General features: G+C 36.1%; 1 protein-coding gene across 4 annotated transcripts in view; it reads right to left on the bottom strand.

The window, feature by feature from the left end:
• LOC122230492 (casein kinase 2 subunit alpha' interacting protein) overlaps positions 1–15,218 on the bottom strand; it is a 380,723-nt gene that overhangs the window by 64,749 nt on the left and 300,756 nt on the right. For all 4 annotated transcript variants that reach the window (XR_006207474.1, XR_006207471.1, XR_006207472.1 and 1 more), the window contains exon 3: positions 4,565–4,650. The gene's annotated coding sequence lies outside the window, so the exon portion shown is untranslated. The remainder of the gene's footprint in view (positions 1–4,564; positions 4,651–15,218) is intronic.

Genomic DNA, 15,218 nt, shown 5'->3' with positions numbered 1-15,218 from the left:
GAGAGTGGAGTCCTCATGAATGAGATTAGTGCTTTTATAAAAGAGAACCCAGAAAGCTCCCTTGCTCCATCCACCATGAGAGGACACAGCAAAAAGACAATAATTTATGAGCCAGGAATTCATCTCCTCAGACATGGAATCTGCCAGAGCCTTGATCTTGGACTTCCTGGCCTCCCCAACTGTGGGAAATAAATGTTTGCTGTTTAAACCACCCAGTGTACAGCAAACTGAACAAAACCAAGCTTCACGAAAAGAGGGAAAATGACATTTTTTTTCTCAGTCAGCCTCTGAATCTCAAAGTTGTTTTTGTGGCATACCTGTTTATGGAAATTTCATTCATCCACGTAAGGTATCATTGAAGAATGTGCATTTCCAAGCAGTCTTGGGAAGTTCTAAAATACAGCAGGCATACTTACCACAAAGTTACACTGGTAAGTTTAATTTAAAAGAGAAAATATTATATATCACCTATGCCAAGACTGCCTAAATTATAGATACTGTTAAATTGTAGGGAACATTAGGTTGGATTTTATTCCCTTTTTTGGACCTATGAGATCTTGGTTGCGTATCTAGCAGTCCATGTTTCCTATCTGCATTGATTGTTAGAAATGGCAGAGAATTTCTAACCACATCTGACTTGGTCAGGTCGCCATGTCTTACGGCCACCAGTTGACCCTTCACGCACATTACCAAGACCTCCCTTTTATGCTAAGAGGGAGAGAAACTTAATTTTGCTGGTAGTTGCTATATTGTCTCTCTTCTTGTTTCCTCACATTTTCAATTTTTGAAGAGTAACTTCCTCAGGGGCTCCTATAACCACTAAACCACTCCCCACAGTAAATCCCTTTATTACTGTCTAGCTATATATTATTGGCTCACTTAATTCTATTATTAAATAAGTTCATTTTGTTGGATCAAACCTAATTCCTTGTTCATTTGCTTATCTTTGGAAATGTGAAATCTCTCTATGATTAAAAAAGAAAGAAAAAAAGGGGCTATCTGATTTCTAATTTGGAACAGATAAACAGTTCTTCCAGACTGCTGTATGAAATAAGACAAAACGCCAACACAGAAACCTCTCTCCGTATGTTGTGGTTTATTCCAAAAAGACATGGAACCCAATGCTATTCCTCATCAATTAAGATTTAGTGTTTGAATATGCCATGATTTGTTCTCTAACCTTGATGGATTAACTTGAGAGATGTCAAAAGTAGCTGCCAAGTTTAGGGAGGAAAACAAGATAAGATTTATCCATACCAATAGATCTCTCAATATGTCTGGTTTTTATCACTTGTGTTGCCAAACAATTGTATATTCTAGAATGATCTCAGTGAATAAAGGAAGGAAAAGAGGCACTCTATCTTTTTTTGCCAACACTGTTATATATCGGATTATCTGAGCTTTAAAGTTGTGGCAGGACGTGAATAATGACAGGTATGACTACAATGTCAGAAACCCGTATTTTATAGTCCAGGTGGATTATCATAGAACTATGGAATTTTTGTGCTCCAAAGAACGTTAGAGACAATAAAACTGTTCACCTTTTAACATTTTTCCTAAATTTATGTTAGCCCACCAATCAACTGAAATACATCTCTCATGTATACAATATTAAGTATAAGACATTTCTTATGTGCCATTTCTTTAAAGTTAACAATTGCTACCTATCACTTGAAGAGGATGACTGAAATGCCTCAAGCAGAGCATATATTCTATAGATACAAATGCCAAATGACTCGGATTTGACTCCCAGAACACCCTATGTTCCTGTTAGAGTACCTGCCTTTTTTCTTTTTTTTTCTTTTAAGTAGGCTTCACATTTAGTGTGGAGCCCAGCACAGGGCTTGAACTCACAACCCTGAGATCAAGACCTGAGCTGATATCAGGAATCCAGCTCTTAACCTACTGAACCACCCAGATGCCCTAGAGTACATAACTTTAAGGAAATAAGATGTTTTTTGTCCCTTAACATCATTTCAAAATTCATTAGTGCTAAACATTCTAATTATATTGGAAATTAAAAAAAAAAAAAACCCTCTGTTTACATTTAAATATGATGCCAAAATATCAGCTGTCCATCATTCAAACATGTTGGGTTGCAGCACATTTTTCTGGCCCTGAGTGAGAATAGAGTAACAGCTTACTCACTTGTTCCTCTTTAGACTTTTTGGATTCAGATTTTTACTCCATTAATATCACCATTTTTATTCCTTTGCTCTCTTTCATTTTATTAATAGGCGTGTGTGTTGGAAAGAATACTTATAGGTGATTAATAGGCTTTTTGAGCACAATTAATTAGTCTGCACAAATCAACAATTTAAATATTATCAGTTTTCACATAATTTTAACGAAAACTATTTTGTAGGGTGTTCCTCATCCACTTCTGAAGCCACTTTCATTGAATCACAGTCTTTGCCTTACCAAAACATTTTGTCTAATCAAACTAGCTGCTATAAATCTAGCTACCTTCACTGCAAGATACCAAAGGCACAGCTGTATTTAAATAATAAAAAAAAAAAGTTCAGGGGCGCCTGGGTGGCTCAGTCGGTTAAGTGCCAGACGTCAGCTCAGGTCATGACCTCACAGCTTGTGGGTTCGAGCCCAGTGTAGGGCTCTGTGCTGACAGTTCAGAACCTGGAGCCTGCTTTGGAGTCTGTGTCTCCCACTCTCTCTGCCCTCCCCCTGCGCTCTCTCTCTCTCTCAAAAATAAATACACATTAAAAAAAATTAAAAAAGATTTCAGCTTCACAACTACCAACTTTGGCAGAATGAAACATGTACTTTTTTCATGGAAATGGACACTCATCTGAATGACCAGTGGAAATTTAAATTCAAAGTGTTTCCAAAATCTGAAAAACATTTCCAATTTAAGATGTATTCCATTGATGCTATACTTTCAAGAATATATGGAAACTGATATGAATCTAAAGTGCCTCTAAAAAAGTCCTTTTTAGCAAAATATATTTTCATTTTAAAATTGACAAGTTTGTCATCTAATTATAAGTTTAATGGTTAAAAATATTTGTTGTTTTAGGAAATGCTGTTTTATAATACATAAAATTGAAAAACATAAGCAGAATATTTGATGTGTCATTATTATGGAATATTACAAATAATGACAACTGTAACTACATTGCCAGGAAACTTTGATCCTGTAGTTTACTTATTTGTCAGAAGTCAAACTTGAACAATTGCAAACTAAGCAAGACAATACTACTTATGACTCTAAAAAATGTCCATGATTTAGTATTGATGACGCCTTTTAAAATGAGAGTACTCAAATATGAAATAACCAGGGTTCTCCGTTCCAGCGAAATGAATAAACTAGTGTATTGTGGGCAGATACCATGAAAGTTGTTTCAGACCATCTCTATCATTATACCTGCCCCCACCCCTTTCCTTAAAAGGACAGAAGAGAAAACAAAAAGCTATAGTAAAAAACAAGCAATCCGAGGCAAGTGTAACTCTCCCTTTACGTAAAAAGCATAATACTAGAGGAGTTAAAGTTTAAGTTCAAGGACCTGTTAACATACTGGCATGAACACCCAGTTCATTCTGACTTTCAGACTCTGTTTACCAAGCAGGACTCCTGGCTCTAATCATTTTTCCTTCTTCTCTTTATAGTGAAAACTGTATCTCTTACTTTAGGCTCTGATCACTAGTTTCTTTTCAGCAACATGTCCTCCCTTGATTTCTGCCTTCTCCCAGTCCTTGGATAAGCTTCTTTCTGCAAGGATCTTTATTGTGGCTGTAGTTTAAGGCATTCCTCTCCTGAGTGAGTGTCTCGGGCCCCACAGAAAGCATGGTTTCAACTAATTACTTGGAAAAAGTGGTGTTACCAATTTCCACACCAGTCTAAACAGACATTATATCTTGTCTAACTAGGATCCCTACTATAATTATACTTATTTTAAATATTCAGATACATACATTTGTAAATAAATGGAATATACGTTATAAATTAAAATAAATATGAATATATTTATTTTATAAACATATGTAAAATTTATAAAATAACTTCAAGGCAATTTCATTTTCACCAAATTAAATATTCTGAAGATCAAGAGACATTAAGTATTAGGCTTTGGTTATTTATGCAGTTTTCTTGCTCGGCTGATCATGACTGAATTTTCTAGAAGTGAGTAGCTGTCTAGATACATAAAATATTCATTATTCTTTTAAGAACTCATGTTTATATCATCATTCCCACCCCCATCTCTTTTAGGAAGTAGTTTTTAGATGAAGCTGCACTTGAAGAATGTTTTAGTATTTTGTTTTCTACACTGTTTGTGGGAAAGTCAAAGAAAATTAAGGCTACGCTGTTTCTTCCTCAGCTGCTAACAGAAGTTTTGAGAGTTTCAAGTGTACTTATATTCTACTCATTAAACAAAAGTTAAAAAAAAAAACTTCCATGGATATCAAACACTTCTTTTTCTCTTATATATCTGTTTATGTGGAAAACAAACCTTTTGGCAATCTGTACATATTTAGGTGTGTTTTTTTTTTCCTTTTCCTTTAAGTTGAAAAACACATGATAAACATTTGTCATAAATTGTCAGCTTACCTTTCATTCTTGGGTTTGATCCAGCAAGCGCTCTCCATCACAAACTCTTCATCTGGCATATTTAACTGATGACTCTGCAGATAAAGCTGAAAGAAGATGATTTAATAATTCCCTTCATGTTCTAGTCTCAGGTTAAGTTGCCCTTACTTTACATTTATTTCAAATCTTTTTCTTTTCTGTGTAAGAGCCTCTAAGTTTTCCTTCTTTTTCATATGAAAAAAAAAAAAAGATCCTTTACAAACAATTATCTCCTCTTGATTTCTATTTTTCAGTGTACTCTTCAATGTCTTTAAGAGCTTTTGCTTCCTTTTTTTAAAACAATTTTAAAGGGGCTCCAGTTAGCACTTATTTAGCAAACAAACTCTATTAAATGCTTAGTAGGTGCTAAGCACTAGACATAAAAGTATGGCTGAAACAGATGCTTATGTGAAGAACTCATGGCAGATTAGCAATGAAATGAAAAGTGATTTCATTCAAGGAAGACTATACAGTGGAGGAAAACAAAAGAAAAACAAAAACAAAACTGTTTCCGAATTTCAGAGGCCTGGTTAAAAATTAAGGATCAGTCACTTTAAATGTACATGATACTGGCCATGTCCCTTATTCTCTCTGAATCATTACAGTGTAATCTGTAAAACTGCCCCCTACAGAAGAAAAGAGAGTAAGGATCTTTCGCTATAGGTAGTGCTTTGTCCATTACCCATGATTCTTAGGTACGTATTCAGAAGACATTACAACACAAATGGAAAAGCAGTTTAAAAATGTGCATTTCTAAAAGAGCTTGTGAGAAGAATAGAAAAAATTCCTGCACTAAGATGAATATAACAAAAAAGAACAATGTGCAGTTCCACTATAACCCCAGTGGAGTGGCCCCTTTTCTCCAGGGTTATACCCACTGCAATTAAAATCCCCTGGATGTACCGCAACAAGCAAGTATAAGACTCTGAAAGGCAGAAACAAGAATGTGGATTGTCTAGGGACCGTGGAACTTGAGGAGTAACACGGCGGTGGGTCCCTTGGGTTTCCTGATCGTCTCCAGAGTGCTGGAGAGGATTCCAACCCAGAACCTCCAACAGGCAAGGACAAAAACAAACAAGCAAAAAACCTACAAGCAAAGATTGTTTCCTGAAGAGACCTAACAGAACAGAAAACCACTTTTGGAAATACCCACCGTACTATAGCCAAATACCAACAGAACCCTTTCCTTCATGGTTGCCGTGGGGCTGAACATGTACTTTTTTCATGGAGATGGACACTCATCTGAATGACCAGTAGAAATTTACATTCAAAGTGTTGATCTTCCAACACTTCCACACCAAATTCGTTGGTCTTCCACCCTACACCCCCTTCACCCAAACAGAAGATTAGCTCCCCGTTTGTTCCAGCCAACACCACTGGTCTCTCTGACTGACCAGTGGTGTTGGCTGGAACAAACGGGGAGCTAATCTTCCGCCCCCCACCTGGTGGAAGGAGGTACTGCTCCAATTCTCCTGCTGCCTGTGTTGGCAAACCAAGTAGGAAGTTGATTTTCCACCCATTCTTTTTTTTTCCCCCTGTAAAACTAAAATAATAGACCAAAGGCTGAATAGTGTTTTCATACACTATACTGCCTGCCACCGGCTTAACTTTTTAAAATTCATTTCTTCTGATTTCACCACTTAAGGCTTTTTTATACTACGCTCTAACATTAGCAATAACCTTGCTATATTTTCTAAAACGCTACTTTATTTCCTTCTGCAACACCTTTCTCATTCTTTCTATTAAAACAAGCAAACAACAACAAAAAAAATCAAACTTCCCTAACTAAAAGTGAAGTGCTATAAGAGTTTCCACTAAAACAATCTGTCCAAAATGCTGATTTTAAATTATTTATAGATTTATAGTAATTTTTGCTTCAAGCTTACTATATTTTAGAAATGGATGTATATCTGTATTTGCTTTTATGTCTACAAATGTTATTAACAGCAGATTTAAGTTTAGAAGCATAAGTAATATATCAGAGCAACACTGGGAACTTAGAAATTAATATTTGGTGCTATCAAGATTAACAAGTACATTTCTATTATTACATTTTTGAGGAACCTCCATACTGTTTTCCATAGCAGCTACGCCATTTTACATTCCCACCAACAGTGTACAAAAGTTCCCTTTCTTCACATTCTCACCAACACTTGTTATTTATTTTATTTTATTTTTTAAATAACAGGCATCCTAACAGATCTGAGGTGGTAACGGATTGTGGTTGTGATTTGGCATTTTCCTAATGATTAGTAATTCTGAGCATCTTTTCATATATTTCAGTCTGTTTTTATGCCAATATTGTACTGTTTTAATAATTTAAAATAATTCCATATGATCCAGCAATTCCACTTCTGGATATATATCCAAGAGAATTGAAATCAGGATCTCAAAGAGGTAGCCACATTTCAATGTTTACTGCAATATCATTCATAGCAACCAACCTAGAAAAACAACATAAATGTCCATCAATGAATAAAAGAACCTCAAAATGTGGTATATATGTACAAGCGAGTATTATTCAGTGATAAACAGAAGACAATTCTGTGATATGCCACAATATGGACGAGCCTAGAGGATTGTATGCAAAGTGAAATAGGCCAGTCATAGAAGGACAAATACTATATGATTCTACTTATAAGGTTTCTAAAATAATCAACCTCATCAAAACAGTGCAATGGTGGTTGCCCAGGGCTGGGGGCAATTGAGGAGCTGGTATTTTACACATATGAAGTTTCAGTTATGCAACGTAAGTTCTAGAGATTTGCTGTACGACATCGTGCCTACAGTTAACAATACTGTATTATGTACTCGAAAGTTTATTAAGAGGGTAGATCTCATGTTCTTGCCACAATTAAACATAAATAAATAAGTGAAAGTGGTGTGGTTTTTTTTGGCTTTTTTTTTAAGACCAAATAAGTAGAGTATACTAGGGGTGCCTCAATGGCTCAGTTGGTTAAGCCTCCGACTTCGGCTGAGGTCATGATCTCACAGTTCTGGGTTCGAGTCCCACGTCAGGCTCAGGCCTGGAGCCTGCTTCAGATTCTATGTCTCCTTCTCCCTCTCTGCCCCTTTCCCACTCATGCTCTGTCTCTCTCTCTTTCTCTCTGAGAGATGAACAAACATTTAAAAAATCTTTAGAATGTACTAAAAAAATGCCTTAAATTGTAATTCTAGGACTGTGGCCACACCATTTTCGCAATGTCATTTTAACTTAGAAAGGTGTTGCTGATAATTTTCATCTCAGTTTTTCACTTCATGATACAGTTAATAAACATCAATAGATACTAAAAATGTCATCTCCTTCATACAGATTTGGTCTTTTTTTTAAGAAATATTATTTTTAAAATATTTTGTTTAATTTTTTTAAACTATATGATTTTTGTACAAAGTGCGTTTCATCTATACATTATGGAATTTCACTGAAGATTTAAAAAGATTCTGTTCAACTTATAAGAATTCTTCATATAAACAAATTACTGTGGAAATTTAAACATATACATCATTTATAATGTGATTAGCTGTTTGCAAGCTGATAGGTTTGCAAGTACCCCAGACTGGATTTCCTTGGCTTCCCTCAGTTGACTTTACTGTGTCTCATATCAAAGCACATAGCTTTTTATCTCACCCCTATTTCACAGGGTCAAGAATTGATATTAACCCTTTTCCAAATGAACAACTACAACTAAAAAGTCACATAGCAAAAATATGTCCACAGGATATAAAGAAAGGTAGAAGGGTAAAAGGGTAGAAGGGTGGCTTTTTTGAGAAATAACCAAGTGGGAAAAAAAATGATATTTTTAGATTCCTAAGTATCTTGAAAGAGAAAAAAAAAAAACAAAAAAAAAACAAAGCAAGAACAAATGATAGGCTCTTGCCTGGAACTGACACTTGCACCAAAAGGAAAATGCAATGAAGAAAATGAAAAGCTGCTCAGTGACCTTTCCTTTAATGCACCAAAGATAAGGTTTGCTTGTTCTTTCTAATAATGTGGCTGGTAAAATAAGAATTCTTATACTTGACACTCTTCAGTTTCTCCTATTGTACAGAGAATTGCATATTACCTTTCAGTGTTTTAAATATAAAATATAAAAAAAATCTTTGTGGCAATCATAGTTTTAGCTACTTAAATCTCATTCACTTATAAAGCTGATGACACACAAACTGTTATCCTACTAAAGCGAAATGAAGGATCGGAGAGAGAGAGAGAGAGAGATGATGGAGCTCCCCAAGAAAAACACATGGATCGGTACCTGGGTTCCCGGAGCTCCAAGGATAGTGCAGAATGTGGCAAAGAAGGAAGAGAATTCAGAGAGAAAGAGGATTCTTTAATTACATTTGATGCAAGATGTTCACCAATGCTCCAGGGAAAAAAAGAATAAAAGTAGTAGTAATAATAATAAGAGCTATGGTACAATAAAAACGACTGCTAACAAATACTAAGCACTCCCTTTCTCTTAGGCACTGTATTCTAAACAATTCATTTCATTTAATTCTTTCAATAACTCTAGTTCTAGGGTTTCGAATAATGAAATTAAGGCATAGGAAGGTTGAAAAGTTTATTTAAGATTACACAATTATCAGGTAGCAGCAATGGGCTCCAAACTAAGGCAATCTGGTGTTTGAATCTATGCTTTTTACCAGTATATTATATTGTGTTTACTGAGATCTAAATATCAAAACACTTAATTTTTTCCCTCAGTAAATGCTACATAATTAAATCCATAGGATGGGTACATTCTTTACATTTGTTTAAAATATTGATATATAAGTTACAAGTAAAATAAGGCCTTTAGTTTACACAGGGACTATTTATCTAGAGTTTCTTCCATAAAGTCAACTGCGGTTAAAATATTCTGGTCCTATATTGAACACCAGGCTGATTAAATTGTCCTGCACAGAATGCCTGAATGAAATACCTTCCTTCAAGACAATGCCACATGCACAGATTTGTGCTCCTTGGAAATTGTAAGTGACTCAGTGATAACTGCTAAATTATACAGTGAATTTTTCGGAAATGTTCCATTTTCATATAGTCAATCTCCAATGGGTTGCAACAGGATTACCAGTAGTAGATTATGTAAACTTGTTAATATCTCTCATTCTTACACTCAGAGGAATGCATTTCTCAATGCTTATTGTTTAAAACATAAAATCAATAATACATTGCTGAAACCATCTGATATGTATTCCCTGTAGTGCTTTATTAATGCTACTTTTATTCATCCTGTATGCAAAATAGAAGTGATTGCTTGTTATACAGTTATTCTTTGTTGCTTATCATACTTCTTAAAAGCTTGCTCATGCTGTGCGAATCAATAAAAAATAGCTTATCACAAATACCACATTAAAATAATTGCTGTTTTTCATAGAAAAAATTAATTATCTGAAATATTTGGATTTTCTTTATTTCTTTCATTTCCTCTTCTTCAAAAGAAAAATTAAAAAATAATCAAAGCATTCCTTGCCAGGACTCAGGGATTCTGAAGGCTCTCATATTTCATGAACACTATTATATTGATCTTTTCCAAGACACATTCAAATTATGACTTATTTTTCACTATCAACTGTTCTACCTGATAGATTAAAATTATCCATACCACCACATACCATATGTTTTCTATGGTTAAAAGACCCAAGGGGTGCCTGGGTGGCTCAATTGGTTAAGTGTCTGACTCTTGATTTCAGCTCACGTTATGACCTCATGGTTTGTGAGATTGAGGCCCACATCAGTCTCTGTACCGACAGCATGGAGCCTGCTTGGGATTCTCTCTCTCTCTCTCTCTCTCTCTCTCTCTCTCTCTCTCCCTCAATAAAAAAACATTTTTAAAAAATCTTTTTAAAAAGCCAATAATAATAAAATTTGCATGACATTTTACACTTTACACAGCTTTTTTACAACCTATTCACAACACTTCTAGATAGATCCAGTATGATTTTCAGGTTTCCACAAATGTGTCCTCATTACATCCACAAACTGGCTTCCATCTATTCCTACTCCAGTTAAATTAGCCTGCAGAATACTCTTTCTAGCGGCGCCTGGGTGGCTTAGATGGTTAAGCTCCAGATTCTTTCTCCCTCTCTCTCTGCCCCTCCCCCACGTCCATGCACCCCAAGCTCACTCACACTCTCTCTCACTCAAAATAAACACATAAAATTTAAGAAAAAAGAAAAAAAAAAACACTCTTTCTATAGAGCTACTAACTTCCCTTTGCATATGCCATGCCTTATGCCTACTATTTTTACCTTTATACCAAATATTTCCTGTCACTTAAGACCCAGTTCAGATATCTCCTCTTCTACAAGAATTTGCCTATTTCCTCCATTTGTTAGTGATATATTTCCCTCTTCTGGAATGCTAGAGCATATTATCTCTTACGGTGTGTTCCCTGCTCTCTTATTTAAAATTAATGAGATATATGTATTATCTCACCTTTACATGGTAGACTTATTAAGCACAGCATTCTGTTCTTTTTCTTTCCTCCTCTAGAAGCATCTAGCATAGTACACATTGTAGGAATTCCAAATATTTATGTGGAAAGATAAACTTTCAGAAAAAAATACATAGACAAAAATGCATCTCACAGCTGTGGGAGAACTCAACCTAGGAATTCGGACTCTTAAACTTTTATGTGGAAAAGACATAATGCTAGATGACCACTAAAAGCCAAAGTATTACCATGTTCTAAAATCAAGCCACTCTGGGGCGCCTGGGTGGCTCAGTCGGTTAAGGGTCCGACTTCAGCTCAGGTCATGATCTCGCGGTTCGTGAGTTCGAGCCCCGCGTCGGGCTCTGGGCTGATGGCTCAGAGCCTGGAGCCTGCTTCCGATTCTGTGTCACCCTCTCTCTCTGCCCCTCCCCTGTTCATGCTCTGTCTCTGTCTGTCCCAAAAATAAATAAACGTTAAAAAAAATTAAAAAAATAAAATAAAATCAAGCCACTCTACCCTCAAGCTTAGTGCAATCATTTTATCTGGAACATATCTGGATCTCACGATTTGTAGCTGCAAATTCATGCTTTGAATTCCCTTCTTCGTTGTGCTTTCATTGTCTGTCATGTACTTTCTTAGATTTCTTTGGGGTACGGTATTTTTAACATTATTTCACCTTAAAATTTGCATGTCAATCTAAAACCCTCCTTGATGGCTGAATCAAATACATGCAAATGAACAAAAGTATAAACAAAAAAACTATTTCGGAAGTAGTCATTGGAGATATTGTTAATAGAAAATAGAGGAATTGATGTAATTATCCTGACCTTAATTTTGGTTTTCAACATAGTCCATTTGAGTGTAGCATGTATTTCTTTTAACGTTGACCAGAAATTTGAAATACTATAAAATATTTAAGCTCGGACAAAACTGTAAAGAAATGGTGTTATAATTAGAACAAAACATATTTTGAACTGGAAATCTACTGGGCTTTTGGGCCTGAGTTGGAAGTCCATATTTTCTGCTTCATATCATTATTACAGCGTGCATTAGCTGCACCCTTTTATAGGCCGTCCTTTTTTTTTTTCTAGGAACCACTGGTGCTTTTAAATCATTCTTTTCAAGGAACTATGCAATTGCCACACTTTGTAGGCAACAACTGTAATTCTAAAACGTGTCCAAATCTGTCACAGATCTGCTTTATTATTTAGTTAAACTTGAAAATAAAAGATATTTTCTCTCTATCCAAAGGCATTTTTGTAGAAGAAATTACATACAAACATACAACACAAAAGAAACTGAACGAGAAAAGAAAATTGACATTTTGATTTGTGGACTCTCCAGTAGGTCTATCATTCATCCAGAAAAATATCACTATTGTCACTCTTCTCAGGCAGGGAGACTAATTGGTGCAGCTGTGGCAGAACACAGTCTGTCTGCAGGGAAAGCTGCCTTGCAAAGAAATGGAACACGCTAAAGGACTTGCAGGTGTTACGAATTGAGTCTCAAAGATGAGACTCTGTCTGATTAAAAGGAGCTAAAGATGTATAGACCTGTCTTTCTAAACACGGAGTTACTAATATGCTTTTTTGTCTGGATAACAGTTCATTTGTGGAGCAAATATTTTTGAATTTGTGCTCTATACAAAGCAGTGTGCTACTTACTTCCTTTAGCTTAACAAGCAAACCAAATTTGACATGTTGGAAAAGATGGTGGAGAATCAACATGGAAATGAACTCACTCCCTGAGTCATGCAGGGCCTTGTTTTGGTTTTCTTTTTTGTGATCTGGCTCCCATCGAAGTCATTCTAGAATCCATAAAGGTGATAGTGACAGCTAACATTTACCAAGGTGCAGAAAGGCGAAATCATTTGCCCAAGGTCAAATGCAGGCTTCCAGATCTCCAGTTCGGTGGAACATTGACTTTACCCGAATCTGTGAACCAGTCAGATAAGAGTGCATGGCCACAGCATCCTCTTACACTACTTTGGTGCATTAATAAGAATTATGATGTATGCTTTCAGGATAGTGGGATCTTGTCCACCAGCCCGGAGGCCAGGTGAGAGAAGGAGGAGTAAGACCAGTCCTTCACTGCAATGCAAGAGGTTGGGAATTTTCCTAGAAGCAAGAAAAAGTCTTAGAACCCGTATTTTCCACCTAAAAGATTGATTTACCCACCATTCCTCCTGGCGTTTGAAAGGAAAACATTGCATATAAAATAAGAAAGCTTATCATTTGGGCAATCTTGAGGTTTTTTTGTTTTGTTTTGTTTTTTAAGCTCTGGAAGTTTCAGTTTTTATCAGTATCCTCGGACTACCTTTATTAATGCATGTCTTACGCTGTACTTATTTTCTTTCTTAGCTAGGTGTTCTTAAGGACAGAAAGCATGTTTTATTTATCCGTGTAAGTCTGAAGCCTGCACCAGGACATCTCAAACATTAGATGATAAATGACCATCAAATCAAAGAATAACACAAGGATAAAATATTCTCCTTATCTACCTCATGGAATTACTATAAATATTAAACGGAAACATTGTGAAAACACTGTAAAACTTTTAAAAGCTATGTAATATAAGTGAGCATAACACATGCTTATAAAATCATTATGTTAAATGTTATTTATCTGTTCACATCATTCTTATAAAAAAACTGATAAGGGAGGTATTATTGTTATCCCCTTTTTAAGGATGTGAGAGCTGAGCCACAGAGAGATGGACAAAAATGCCCAACGCAACTTAACCAGTACTTGCTAAAGCTGGGATGTGAGCCCCTCCAGTCCAAAACCAGAACCTGTGCTCTTAACCGATGCCTATTATTGCAATCAGGTTGATTTATATATTGCTTATCAATGTCTCTATGTTTCTCAATTAAAATATCAAATGGCTAAAAAAGAATGTAGTTGATGAAGGCTTATGTTGAGATGACCACTGAGATGTGAGTCAGGCAGACCCACCAAATGCTCATTACCCTACTCTTGCTGCATAATCTTAAACTTCTCACTGAATATACCACAGACTTGGTTTCCTCATCTGTGAAATGGATGTAAGATTTATGTATGAGATTAATCTACAGGTTTTATTATATGGCACCTGGTAGGACTTCAGTAATACATAGGTGCCATTATTATTATCATTTTTGTTATTATCTTTCTTTTTTCTTTCTTCCTTTCTTTCATGCTTTATATACTAATTCTTTCAACACTTATGGATTGTGCACCTACTGTGTGTCAAGTACTAGGGATGCATAGGAGAATAAACAGATCAACACATTTTTGCACATAGAGCTTACCAGCTAGTAGAAAGAGATATGGAGAAAAATATAAAGCAGGCAAGTTGCATAGGGTGTCCCAGGAGAGAGGGGGTATTAATTTTAGTAAGGTGGTAAGAAAAGATTGCACTAAAAAAGGGACCTTTCAAAGAACACTTGAAAGAGATAAGAGAGGGAAATCATGTGAAGATTCTAAGGAACAGCATTTTGGGCAGAGGGTAGAGCAGGTATAAGAGGGCTGGGGTGGGATCTTGGCTTGTTTGAAGAACAGCAAGAAAGCCACTGTGGATGGAGTCGTCTGAGGGAAGGGGATGGAAATAGGACTGAAGTCAGGGAATTAGAGTCCATTGTAAGCATTTTGAGTTTTATCCCAAGTCAAGTAGGGCACTTCTGAAGTATTTTGAGAACAGAGCCATAAGCTGATAACTTGGGCTGGCATATTAAGTAGGCAGAGATGGTGGAGAAGGAGGGTGATGGCAAGAAGCCAATTTGGAAGCTTTTGCAATAACCCTGCTGAGAGATAATAATTTCTTGGGCCAGACTTTGTGGCAATGGGGAAGTTGAGGACAACCACTTAGGTCATGCTGACATTTGACTCCTTCCATTGGCCCCAAAGCAACGAGACAACGTGAAGGCAGATTTTGAGAAGGGTAAGAGGCATCTGGCATCACCTCAGATGAATTATTTACACAGTGTACAAGCAAGAGAAGTGGTTACCTTCTAGCTAAGGGGATTAGGTCGCTTATACTGTCCAGAAGGTTCAGAGAAATTTGGAGGTTCTGGGTTCTCAAACACATCAAACTGCTCCCAACCTGGGTCTCTTTCTCTGTCAGAGTCCTGAATGTAGCATGGAAGACTTGCCAGGATTATAAATTCAGTTTACTTGGAAACTTTGTTATTCTCAAAATTTGATCCGGGGCCTCATTTTTAGCACAAC

Source organism: Panthera tigris, chromosome C2 (assembly GCF_018350195.1).
Source record: "Panthera tigris isolate Pti1 chromosome C2, P.tigris_Pti1_mat1.1, whole genome shotgun sequence".
Lineage (NCBI taxonomy): Eukaryota > Metazoa > Chordata > Mammalia > Carnivora > Felidae > Panthera > Panthera tigris.
This window is presented reverse-complemented; position numbering and strand designations above follow the sequence as displayed.